Below are 13,519 nucleotides of genomic sequence, written 5' to 3' on the forward strand. Positions count from 1 at the left end.
TTCTACCAATCTCCTGTTTTGAGGCAGGGCCTCAGATTGCTCTGTCTTGTGTAAGTAAGCTGTTTAATCCATTCCCTTGACACTAAGACTTTAAGGAACCTAGACTCAGCTGACTTGAGCAAGTCTTTTTTTTTTTTTAATTTTTTTTTTTTCAACGTTTATTTATTTTTGGGACAGAGAGAGACAGAGCATGAACGGGGGAGGGGCAGAGAGAGAGGGAGACACAGAATCAGAAACAGGCTCCAGGCTCTGAGCCATCAGCCCAGAGCCCGACGCGGGGCTCGAACTCCCGGACCGCGAGATAGTGACCTGGCTGAAGTCGGACGCTTAACCGACTGCGCCACCCAGCCACCCCGACTTGAGCAAGTGTTATTGCTACCATTGAGCAATCCTCAGCCATTACTGCTGTGATCTTTCATTCTTAGCCCTAGCTAAGGAGACCTCAGTGTAGGGCCTTGCATACTCTCTTGTCCAAATTCTACGAACATCCTAAGTGCCTCTTATTAATCCCATCAGAAGAGACAAAGTTTTCAAATTGGAATACATTTGTACAAGAAGTCCGAAAGTCCACCTGGAAGCCAACTCCCAAGAAAATGTCACTGATGTGCTGTGACTAGGTGAATTTTATGTTTCTCAGCTTCTCATATTGTTTTGTGTTCCATAAATAATATACTATATTATAAAAGAAAAAAAAAGTCTCACTCTTGCCTGAGATCAAGCCCTTCTTTTCTTTAGGACAGAACTTGAAGACTACTTGATTTAGTTTATAATTTTTCTGGTCCCCCACTTCTCTCTACTCCTCTAGTGTCTTGCATTGTTGATAGCATTTCTGGCCTCTTTTTCACTTTCTATTAAAGTTTTTTGTTTTCTTTTTTACTTTTTCCAATTTCTTTTAATCTGTGCACTCGTTGTACTTTGGGGTTTTCTGTGGTTACTGAAGATTTTTAAGACTTTTTTTTTTTTTCAGTATTTTTGTGGTTGTAGTACAAAGAAATTACCCTAATCTGGTATGGTTCTTTCTGAAGATTTACTTTAAATTTTTCTACAGACTGCTTGTGGGTTTTTCGGGGAAGAAGTAGGTGTTGCAAGACTTAAATCAAAATAAGGAATTAGTTAACTCCTAGAGGCCAGATGGAGAGGCAGCAATGGATCACATCAGCTCAGATCCTGAGAATACCTGTTGGGATTGAGACAGGAAGTGAAAGATCCAGTAAGGACTGGGTTGGGCGAGATGTGGCTGCTGCAGCCTGCTTCTGATTTTAATATGAAAAACTTCAAGCACACACAAAATTAGAGAAAAATGGTACTCTGATCTCCTATACACCTAGAGCCAGATTCAATAATTAGTAAAATTTTGCCACTTTACTGCAGCACTTCTTAATCTGGGCAATCTAAAGGAGAGAAAAAAATAAAAATTAGACGAATGCTTAAAGTGGCATATCTTCACAAATGAAGTTCTGTGGAAACATCCAAGATATTCAGCAATGAATTAGATGGGTTTCAAACAATCCTAAAGGAAAAACATTTAAGAATGTGGAAAATAGGCAGCATATTTTATTTATTTGTTTTTTTGAGAGAGTATGCATGCAGTCTCACGGGAAAGACAGAGGGAGAGGGAAAGAGAGAATCTTAAGCGGGCCGACACCCAGTGGAGCCCGATCCAGGCCCGATCTTATGACCAACCGACCGACTGCAAGATCCTGAGCTGAAATCAAGAGTCAGAGGCTTAACTGACTTAGCCACCCAGACACCCAGCATTTTTATTTTTATTTTTTAAATGCTTATTTATTTTTGAGAGAGAGAGAGAGACAGAGAGAGAGACAAAGACAGAATGTGAGTGGGTCGGGGCAGAGAGAGAGGGAGATGCAGAATCCGAAGCAGGTTCCAGGCTGAGCTGTCAGCACAGAGCCCGACGCGGGGCTTGAACTCACTAGCTGTGAGTTCAAACAGGCTATGCTTTTTTTTTTTTTTTTAATGTTTATTTATTTTTTGAGAGAGAGATAGAGTGTGAGTCGGGGAGGGGCAGAGAGAGAGGGAGACACAGAATCTGAAGCAGGCTCCAGGCTCAATGACCTGAGCCAACGTCGGATGCTCAACCACTAAGCCACCCAGGCGCCCTCCTCCTGCAGCATTTTTAAATCCGTGAGATTATAGTCAATCTCATCACAGTATTTTCTATATCCAGAATACCCATCTCAAATACCACAATTCTAAGAGGTACAAACATTGGTGTGCTGGTAAGTGTTTCATAAGGCTTTGTGGGGGGTGGGAGTTGGGGTAGGTGGATTTCTAATTTGAACTGTTTGCCAGTTTTGTAGTGTTTTCCAGTTTCTGTAGCTAGTGCTCCTGCTGCGCTCACTTTCAAGCTCCTTAACAGCTAGCTTACAACGTTCCTGAGAATTTAACAGTTGGTTCCTGAGGTCAAGTAGTAGTTGCCATCAGTACTCCACTGTAGATTCAGTAGTTGAGATAAAGACCTGCATGGTTATAATTGATTAGTTTGATCTCTCCCTTCTTTCCATCAATTAGCAGATTTAATGATTTTTTTTAAGTTTACAAAACTGGTAAGTTGGGTTAGTTACATAGAATTACTACGATACATTAAAATTAGGAAAATTGTATGAAGAAAGAAATATATTATGATTTGAGTAGTGGATATGGTAGATAAAATGAAATACATGTAAGGTTACAAAACTACCACAACAAGGAACAGAATTTTGCTTTTTCTGGTCTGTTTCATACAGATATCAAAAGTAAATTCAATTCAGTAATTTTTACAAATTCTTATTTACAATAGAACTTACACTGTCTGGATGATTTGTGAGAAACCTGAGGCATTCATGACTCCTCCCTTGTCCTCCCCCCTACAGCAAGCTCATCAACATATACCCTTTTTATTTCACCTTCTAAATACTTCCTTATTGTATATATTGCTATTCCATCTGCTGCTGTAATCCCAAAATAATCTACTAAGATCTCTTGCCTTGACTATTCCAAGTTTCCTAACTGCTTTTGCACATATTCTTTAGCTCCCCTATAAGCTATTTACCACACCACAGCCAAAGTGATCCTTTTAAATCGCAAATGCAATCACCAACCCCCCCCCCCCCCCCAGGATAAAGACCAAACTTTTTAACATGATCTATGAGGCCCTGCTTAGTCTGGCTTCTCTCTGGGTCTCTGGCCTCGTCCTGTCATCAGCCTCCTTTTGTCTTTCTCTGTTTCAGCCACATGGGTCTTTAACTTCTTGAACAGGCTATGCTTTTTTTTTTTTTTTAATGTTTATTTATTTTTTGAGAGAGAGATAGAGTGTGAGCAGGGGAGGGGCAGAGAGAGAGGGAGACACAGAATCTGAAGCAGGCTCCAGGCTCTGAGCTGTCAGTACAGAGCCCGATGTGGGGCTTGAACCCATGAACTATGAGATCATGACCTGAGCCGAAGTCAGACGCTTCATCAACTGAGCTACCTAGGCGCCCCTAAACAGGCTGTGCTTTTGCCTGCCACGTATTTGTACTTGCTGTTTTCTCTGCCTACCACACTCTTCCCTCCCTTCTTTGCTCAGTTAATGCCTGCTCTTCATTCAGTCTCAGCTTAAGCTTCAACTCAGTCTCATAGCACTATATAATGTTCCTTCAATGTATTCTGAATCAGTGTAAATGTGTGTGTGTGATTATTTGATGAATGTCTCTATCACTGTGCATGAGGATAGGGACAATATCTGTTTTTTGCTGGCCATTGATAGATATCCTCTAATATTAGTATACAGCAGGGGCTGTCTTGGGAATAGCAGCACATAGAAGGAGCTCAATACATATTTGTTGAATAAATGGAGAAAATTGATCATGTGTCTGGCAAGCATTAGAGCAGTATCTTGATAGATTTTCTACCTTTCTCACTTCTTGACAAATAAAAGATGATCTTTATTTTCCAAATTATTTTTATTATATTAATTTCAAAGCAATGTATAGATTTTAATGGGGTTAGTATTTCTGTTTTGAATATTATTAAGCATCCTCTTTCTTCTTATTCCAGCCTGGAACCTTATTCCAGCCCGTATTCCTCAGGTGAGGCATACCCCACCTACAGCTCCAGCAATAATAAGTCTAAGAGTAATAAACTTCCCTCTACCATAAGCTGGCTTTGGAAAGCACATGTGATCCACTTTGGAACATGACTTTTGTAGGTATTCTTGGAAATATCTCCTTAGCTCTCCTGACACAAATTTGGAAAATGATTCTATTTTCTATTTGTTCACATATGATCCTTAAATAAAGACAATTTATTGTGTTTGTATTAGTTTTCTATTGCTGCTATAAGAAATTACTGTAGGGGCGCCTGGCTGGCTCAGTCGGCTAAGTGACAGCTCAGGTCATGATCTCATGGTTCGTGGATTCTAGCCCCACATCGGGCTCTGTGCTGAACACTTGCTTGGAGCTTGGAGCCTGCCCTGCTTCAGATTCTGTGCCTCCTTCTCTATCTGCCCCTCCCCTGCTTGTGCTCTGTCTCACAGAAAATAAACAAAAAATAAAAAAATAAATATAAAAGAAATATATATATGAAATAAATAAATAAATAAATAATCAATAAATAAGTATATATAAAGAAATATATATATAAAAGAAATTGCTATAAACTTAGTGGCTTAACACAACAAAAATTTATCAACTTATAGTTCTGTAGTTTAATCTCAGCAGGACTGCATTTCTTTCTAGAGGTTCTAGGAGAGAATCTAGTTGCCTACCTTTACCAGCTCCTAAAGGCTATCCATATTCCTTGGCTTCGACCCCCTTCCTGCATCTTCAAAACCAGCAATGTTGCAGTTTTTCTGACCATTCTTCTGTAGTTAACTTTTCTCTCTGATCTCAGTAGGGAAAGGTTCTCTGCTTTTAAGGACCCATGTGATCAGGTCGAGCCCAATGGGACAATCCAGAATAATCTCCCCATCTCAAGATCCTTAAATTTAATCACACCTGCAAAATCTCTTTTGCCATGTGAGTTATCATATTCACAAATTCTAAGGATTAAGATATGGACATCTTTGGGGAGGCATTATTCTGCCTACCACAATATTTTATTATAAAATTATTTCTTTGTATATCTATTTCCTGTCACTAGCTTTGATAGGAAGGGAAAGGCCATGTCTTATAAATTTTTACATTAGTATTTAGTATATTGTATTGTGACTGGCCTATTAATAATAAATATTTGTTGAATTAACCACAGAAATATTTTATAATAACAAAATATTAGGAAATACCCACACAAAATAAACAAAACTTACATGTAACATCAAATATTTTATTCCTCCATGAGTACAGTTGTGAATTTGTTCAAATATTTATAAATAAATTCTAGACTAGATTACAAGATATAGTAGCTGCTAGCCAAACCATTGTATTTTAATAGTAGAGAGTAATATAAACAGATGAGTTCTTGAGTCCTTGACTCCCTCTCACATGCTTATAATTTTCAGAGTAATAGTAGTAGTGGCAGTATTATTAATGGTATAGAAAACTCACACTAAGTGCCTACTATGTGCCAGGCACTGTGCTTTACAAGCATTATCTTGTTTGATCTTTCTACAAACTGTGGAGGCGTTATTATTTTCCCTCATTTGCAGATAAGGAAACTAAATTTCACAGGTATTAAATGTCTGGTCATTGACTTATTCTTAGTGAATGAAGGAGCTGTGATATGAATCCAGACACTCTTAACTCCATTAAGAGTAATTAATTATTAACTATACTATACTCCCTCACCATGAATCCCTATACTACACTCCTTCTAGTTATTATTATATTATTGATAGCTAGCATCTGTCTAATGCTGCTTATTTGGCAGAGAAATTTTAGATATTTGAAGTCTGAAAAAAGAAAAACCATGTAACACGTTTTCATTTTTCACAGAATGAGTGAGCACATTTAACAAACTGAAAGGAACACCAGCATCTCTTTTTGCTTTACATCTTTTCTCACAGTTTACAGTGAGTTTACCAAGCAAAAAAATTACTCAAATTTTTATTTTTATCTTACATAAAAATTTAAACAAGACAAAGCTATTTGCAACAGCTAAGTGGATTTTTCATGGCTTTTTCAGTATTGACTAGAATTCAGACTCAAAGGTGGAAACAAATCTCTCGGCCTTAGCACGATCTTCTCGGAAACCTCCATGCTGTGAGAGCCAAGTGGAGGAAGAAGCGAATGCACAGGCTGAAGCGTAAAAGGAGAAAGATGAGGCAGAGGTCCAAGTAAACCACTATCCTGTGGTCCCACGGAGTCACAGGAGCAGAAATAAGGAAAGCTAGAGGCCAGAGACCTTGGAACCAATTGTTGGACTACATGCCTACTTTCTAGAGCTTGATTCAATGGATCTAGACCATGCATGCCATTGATTGTAATGACCACCTTAGAGAGACTTGCCTCGCTCATATCAAAACAGTCCGTTTTTGTTCTTTGCCCTGGACCTGTCTGTGACTTTCGGGACTAATTCTGTTTTCATTTGTGGCTGAATGTAACACATGTACAATAAATCATCTCTTCTGCTGTCTTGGCTAAAGAAAACAAGCAAAAAAACAAATGTGGAAAAAGAGTCCAAGCAAGAATGCAGAGATATACTTGGCAGAACTGCACTAAGGCAACAACAGCAACAACAAAACCCAAAAATCAACCAAACAAAACACTCCATACATAAAATGGTACACCAGTGCAGAAATTCAGGTGGTGCTTTTCCCTCTCTTCTAACATTAGTCACTTTGTGTATTTGGCAAATTTTTTTCTTTGTATGTGAGGTCCTGATGAAAGATTTGGCAAAAGCACAGTTTCCTTCATGATTGTACAATAGTACTATGATATGCATGCACACTGAAGTGTTTTTTTTTTTTTTTTTTACCAAAATAGTCATTATTTTTTATGATTTAAGATTTACATTAAAATAAAAAGGTTGGGGCACCTCAGTGGCGTACCTGGTTAAGTGTCCAACTCTTGATCTTGGCTCAGGTCATGATCTCACGGTTCGTGGCTTTGAGCCCCACAACAGGCTCTGCGCTGACGGTGCGCAGCCTGCTTGGGATTCTGTCTCTCCTTCTCTCTATCCCTCCCTGCTTTTTTGAGTGCGCGCGTGCTCTCTCTCTCAAAAATAAATAAACTTAAAAAAAATAATGAGGTGATAAAATTGTTTCAAGACCTTCTTAAAAGATACACAAAATTAATGATGGGAAATTAAAGATGAACCTTTACATAATCATAGGATATTTTTAAGTTAATTTATTTATTTTGAGAGGGAGAGAGGAAGCATGAGCTGGGGAGGGGCAGAGTGAGAGGGAGAAATAATTCCAAGCAGGCCCTGCCCTGGCAGTGCAGAGCCCCACACAGGGCTCGAACCCACGAACTCTAAGTTCATGACCTGAGCTGAAAGCAACAGTCGGTCACTCAACCAACTGAGCCACCTAGGTGCCCCAAATCATGGGAGTTTTAAGAGGTAAGTATCCTTAAAGATAAATAAATCGAAATCCCCTACTTTAGAAAGAAGGAATATGAGGTTAAGTCATCAGGCTACTAACAATAATACAGGCTTTGGAAGCAAATAGAACAGACTCATATGTCGCTCTGCACACATTCAAGGCAAATTATTTAATCACTGACCCTCAGTTTCCCCATGTATAAAAGGAACATAATACTTACCTTATAGAATCGGTAATAAAATGAAGAAATGGATAAAAAGCTTTTAGAATACACACACTAATCATTCAATATGCGGTAAATTTATTATTATTATTATATTTTTGGTAGATTTATATTTTATGATGTTTACTTCTCTTTCTATTGTACCATGTTGCTGGAGATAATTAACAGCTTAGTGATCATCTTTCTCATGATAATTAAATTCAGTTGTATTTTTCTTCAAATGTTTTGACAATTTAATTATATAGAAGTTGAGGTGGGATGTTTTCTATGGACATCCTTACCTATGGAACAATCTGTGCATATTAGTATGGCAGGACCTCGGTTTATTCACTTTAAGAAGCACACGGGCTACATTCTATAAACAGGCTTTTGCTGAGTGGGTGACAATTTAAAATTCACTTTCAACTCTTTTCCTGTTTGAAGTATTACATTTGTATTACTGCACAGGATTACATGTGCAGGATTGGAAATCTGCTATTTTGCCTGTTTGGTATTTATTACATCTTTTTTCTGGTAGCAGTACCTTGACTTAACTATGGCAAAACCATCCCCAATCTACTCTTAGTCCCTGTGTTTGGTTGAAGATGTCCCCATTCCCCAGGTCTAGGCAGGCCAATCAGAATATTCCATTTCCTTGGACATATGATAAACATGTAATCAATGATAGGCCAATGGAACAACTCTAAGACTTTTGCTGCAACTATTTTTTTAATGTTTATTTATTTTTGACACACACACACACAGAGTGCATGAGCAGAGGAGGGGAGAGAGAGAGAGAGCGGGAGACACAGAATCCGAAGCAGGCTCCAGGCTCTGAGCTGTCAGCACAGAGCCTGACGTGGGGCTCGAACTCACGAGCTGTGAGATCATGACCTGAGCTGAAGTAGGATAATCAAGCAACTGAGCCACCCAGGCACCCCATTACTGCAACTATTAAAAAAGAGACACTTTTTCTTTCACCGCTATTGGTTAGCTGATAAGATATAGGGCATCTTATTCTCATGAGGGGAAAACTTGCTATAAATGAAGCCAATATAAAGCCAGGAAATGATATTGTCGATATAGTGTCAATACTTGAATACAGCTAGTGCATCTACCTTTGGTCTTTTTAATTACATGAGCCAAAAAATTCCTATTTTGCAAAATCCAGTAGAAGTTGAAATTTTTTCAGTTGGAATCAAGAATTTTGAACATAGATGATGATGATAATGATGATGACCATGATAAAAATAATAGACACTATTAATTGAATGTGTACTATATGCTAAATTTTGTGTTAAGCACTTTACATTCATTATGGCACTTAATATCCATTTTTTTTACAGTAAGTATTGATAGTTACTTCTAAAGCTTGTATTCTTTTTTATAGTACTCAGCCATTTCCTCATTAAACTTGGATTTACTGTTACTAGCAACAACTAACATGACAAATGTATTAATAATGTTAAAAACAGCAATTAATGGTGGTTATCCAAGTAGAAATTTTTAGATATAACTTTCTAAGTGTTGTTTTTAACAACTACCATAAGAACAAGTGGATAAATGGTTATTTACTGCATTCAGAGAACACAGTATAAAAACTAAAATGCTGATTTCTCCTTGCTACTTTTGGTTGGCCTTCCCTAGCTGTCAAGAAGGATCAGTCTCAATAATGTAAACCCAAGGAAATCATACCTAGGCAGGTAAATTTACACATCTCAAGAGGCATACCAAGCAAGAGGAAAATAATTTTTAGATAGCACATACTGTTATGTGAATTGAGGTTTATTGAATGGATGAAAGAACTAGTGAATGAATGAATACAACTCCTAAATCTTCTTGCTGCAACTTCTTCCCCTTTCAACTTGTTTATTCAACTACTCCTAATGACTCTTTCCAACTACACTGGGCTTGTAGTCCACTGATGTACAAATTCTCTCAATCCACTAGCTAAGCCTGTTCCTTTCTTCTCTATCCTCATTCAGCTTGAGTGCTATGGCCCAGAATTTCAATAACATTTTAAACTTCATTGTCTCATTGGGTAAAACCTTAATTTTAGAGGAGCCTAACTATTTTCTCTGCCTGTACCTAAGGATGCTAGAGAAAGTCATACTATTGGGTACTGGTACCACTAGTTTATAGCCATTAGCCCCTAATAAGATCTTAAAATACCCTGAACTCCTACTTCATTTCTCTGCTCAGCTCATTTTTTTCTGCTCTCCCCATAGACTATTTCAAACCTCCTCTTTCTTTCAAATCTCCTGCTCCTCTCTTTTTCTATTCCCCTCCTCTAGCATTTTATCTGACTACCTACTTCTCAGGGAAAAGAGAAGTAGTCAGAAAAGAGCTTCCTTAACTTTGTGATACTAAATGTAACAGCCACTTCAGTTTATGTCCCTCTTTCTCCATTCTCTTTTGTTACTCATAAAGAAATGAGGAAGTGTTCCTTTTTCTATGTCTAATTCCTCTTACCTATGTGGAGGATCTTTTCCTAGCCTAGATTATCCCTCTTCCATTATCCTTTATCTCATATATATTCAATCTCTCCCTTTCAAGGGCTCCTCATTACTATTTGTACATGCTTAGATCTTAACCCCTTAATAAAAGACTCCCTCCGTGCCACATCCCCTATTAGTTTTGCCTGTCTCTTTCATAGCCCAACTATTTGAAACAATTCACTTGGCTTATTCCCATTTTTTCATGGTTGTCAAGAACTATAAGAGACTGACATTTTATCCTGCCTACAGGTTAACACATTAACCTATCACAGTTTCATGGATGCTGGTAGAAGACATAAGACTCTTAGGTTAGAGACAAGGACTTTATTTTTCAGGCCACAGGAAGCAGCATGAGTTTCATGTTGATGCTGGTTCCCCTTTCCTCCTAAGTCCCATAGGGTGATACAGAGGGGCACAGGTAGATGCTGCAGGCAATGGGTTTGTATCACAGCTGAGGAACTCTGAACTTTGAGAATTCTAATCTTTTATTTTGGGCTATAGGCAAACCTGTCTGGCCTTTGTCCCAGAGGGAGATATTATCTTTATTATACTGGACAGCAAACAAATTTGCTTTCTGTTCCAGAAGGAGACAGTAACCCTATCTTCCAAGTCTATTTACTTAACAACAACTATCCTTGAAAAAACAATCCTAAACAAAAGCTCTTAGTACAAGAGATCCCTGGAGAATTACTCCATCTATTCACATCTCAACCTATTCCAATCTGGCTTCTGTCCCCATTACACCACCAAAACAGCTCTTGAAAAGGTTGCCAATAAACTCTTACCAATAAATTAGACATTTTTCAGCTCTCATTTATTCCACTCCTAAGTAGACTTCACAATGACCCTTTTTTCTCTTCTTTTCCATTTTAGGACATCACATTTTCCTGGTTCTACTTTTATCCCTCTGGCTATACCTTCTCAGTCTCCTTTGTAAGTTCACCATCCTCAACCCAGCTATTGGTCCTCAACCTCTGGTCCTAAGCCCTCATCTTTCTTCATTGCACATTTTATTTCCCAAATAAGCTCACCCAAATCTTACAGTTATATTTACTACCAATAAGTCAATTATTTAGCACATTACAGCCATATATTCAACTACCTTCTTGACATTTACACTTGAATACCTTGAATATATTTCAACACTCAACACATACAAGGCCAAACCCATGATTTTCCTCCTCAAAAGAGGTCTTCATTCATTGAACAGATAGACTGTCAGGAATGAAATCCATCCTTAATTTCTACAAGCCAAAAACCTAGGAATGATCTGCAAAAATTCTTTCCTCATTTCCTACATCCAATTCATCAGTATGTCCTGTCGATTTTTATGTCTAAATCCTAAATATCTCCCTAATCTACCTAATTCTTCCTACATGATTCTACTAGCTTTTCTCACTTAGCCTCATCTTATACTTTGTTCCCTCTTTCACTTTCTTTACTTTCCTCTCCCTGTCCTAATTTGAGTCTCTCATACTCCCTTACTTTTCTTGACTGAAAGCTTTTAAAGGTTATTTCCTCTTCCCAGTATGTTCTATCTTCTTCTTTTCATGTATTAATTACTATTTTATTCTTCAGCTCTCAAGAAAGTCTGTTCGGGCCTCTCTGCTAGAAAAATCTCTTTATTAAATGTTCTTATCATACCACATAGCTATCCTTACATCAGATGAATTTTGTGTTTTGTTTGTGTGATAATCTAATTCATGTTTATCTTCCTCAATGGTGTGTAAGTAGCAGAACAGCAAAAATCATGTTTTTCCCTCTTAACTTTTATATTCTCAGTGCCTGCCATATTTTAGGCACTTCCACCTAGATTACAAGATTTTACAAGGTATAATATGTAACCACTGTACTAATTCATCCTACTTTCTAACTTTCCTCTAAAATAAATTCTATTCTGGTCACAACCCTCTGTTCCCTGCATCCTCCCCACTCACATTTAAGCCTTAAGGTAATAAACATTGTATTAAACATCTGCTATGCTTGTTTCCTATGTATTTCCGTTTAAAATGAAAAATAACCCTATGAAGTAGGTGTATTATGATGTGTTTGAGACCACTCACTCAACTAGAGATACATAATACATAGATAGTATATGGAAACACCAAGATTAAATTTTGGACTGATTCCAGAACTATGGCACTATACCAGTTAGGTAACACTATCCCCATTTTAAAACTCAGTATGTAAAAGATTTTCTATAGCTTAGCCATAAGGTATGAGTTGAGCATTTATGAAGCCAAAACCCAAATTTTTTTAGTAAGACAGAAAATTTGGGGACTAGAACAAAGATAGCATCTTAAATGGAGGAGACTTCCTCTCCATGAGCACTGATGTATGAATATTGAAAGTAGGGAAGATGTAACCAAACAAATAATAGTAAAGATCCCAATTACTGCATGCCAGGGAAATCAATATGCAAGGAACACTAATAAATAGCACCTTATTAATTAATTAAAACATTAAATCCCAGAATAATGTTTTCCTTATTGCATTAACCATAGCACCTGGCAAGATTATGTACTGTAATGATTCAAGAGGCTTATTTTAGCTTGTATGCTCCCTCCCTACAACACACACACACACACACACACACACACACACACACACACGAACATGCCTTAACTTTTATTATAAATCTTGCCCTTTGTCTTTGTAAGTGAACTTTTGTAAGCATGGAAAAGGGACCAGTTGCTAGTCATAAGCAATTGTGAGGACATGTCTAAAAAGAAGATAAAAGAACAAACATTTATATTTTTTCTAATATCTCTTGTTCTTTAGCTGATATATAATCTGTCTTCTCAACGTCTTTCCCTTCTGGTTCTCTTCATTTCTTCCTGTGGATTTGAATTCCTATTTAGTGTCATTTCCTCACTCCAATACAAGACCTCACAACAATACAACTGCCTCTTGCACTGATATTGTCAAGTGTACTACATTTCAGTATGTTTTAGGCTCAACAATACAATTATGTACATAGTGTTCTTTGCAATTCTTTTTAAATCAGTTGAGAAGATATATGCAATTATACTATCTTTTGGGATTATCTACATAATTACCTTTACGAGTGCTCTTTGTTTTTATGTGTGTGTGGATTCATAGTATTCTCTGGTTTACATGCTTTCATCCTCATAACTTCCTCTGATAGTTCTTTTAAGACAGATCTTCTGGCAAAAAATTCTCAATTTTTGTTTATTTGGGAATGTGTTTCACCTTAATTTCTGAAAGATAGTTTTGCTGGATATAAGATTGTTCATTGACAGGTTTTTACTTTCTGCACTTTGAATGTGTTGCCCTATTGCCTTCTGTTCTCCAATATTTCTGATGAGAAGTCAACTATTAATCTTACTGGGGTTCCAT

General features: G+C 37.4%; 1 protein-coding gene across 1 annotated transcript in view; it reads right to left on the minus strand.

Annotated features, from left to right (window-relative positions):
- The window catches only part of FAM241A (family with sequence similarity 241 member A), a 42,079-nt gene that overhangs the window by 3,178 nt on the left and 25,382 nt on the right, over positions 1-13,519 (minus strand). The window lies entirely within an intron of this gene.

Source organism: Prionailurus bengalensis, chromosome B1 (genome assembly GCF_016509475.1).
Source record: "Prionailurus bengalensis isolate Pbe53 chromosome B1, Fcat_Pben_1.1_paternal_pri, whole genome shotgun sequence".
In the NCBI taxonomy this organism is placed as follows: domain Eukaryota; kingdom Metazoa; phylum Chordata; class Mammalia; order Carnivora; family Felidae; genus Prionailurus; species Prionailurus bengalensis.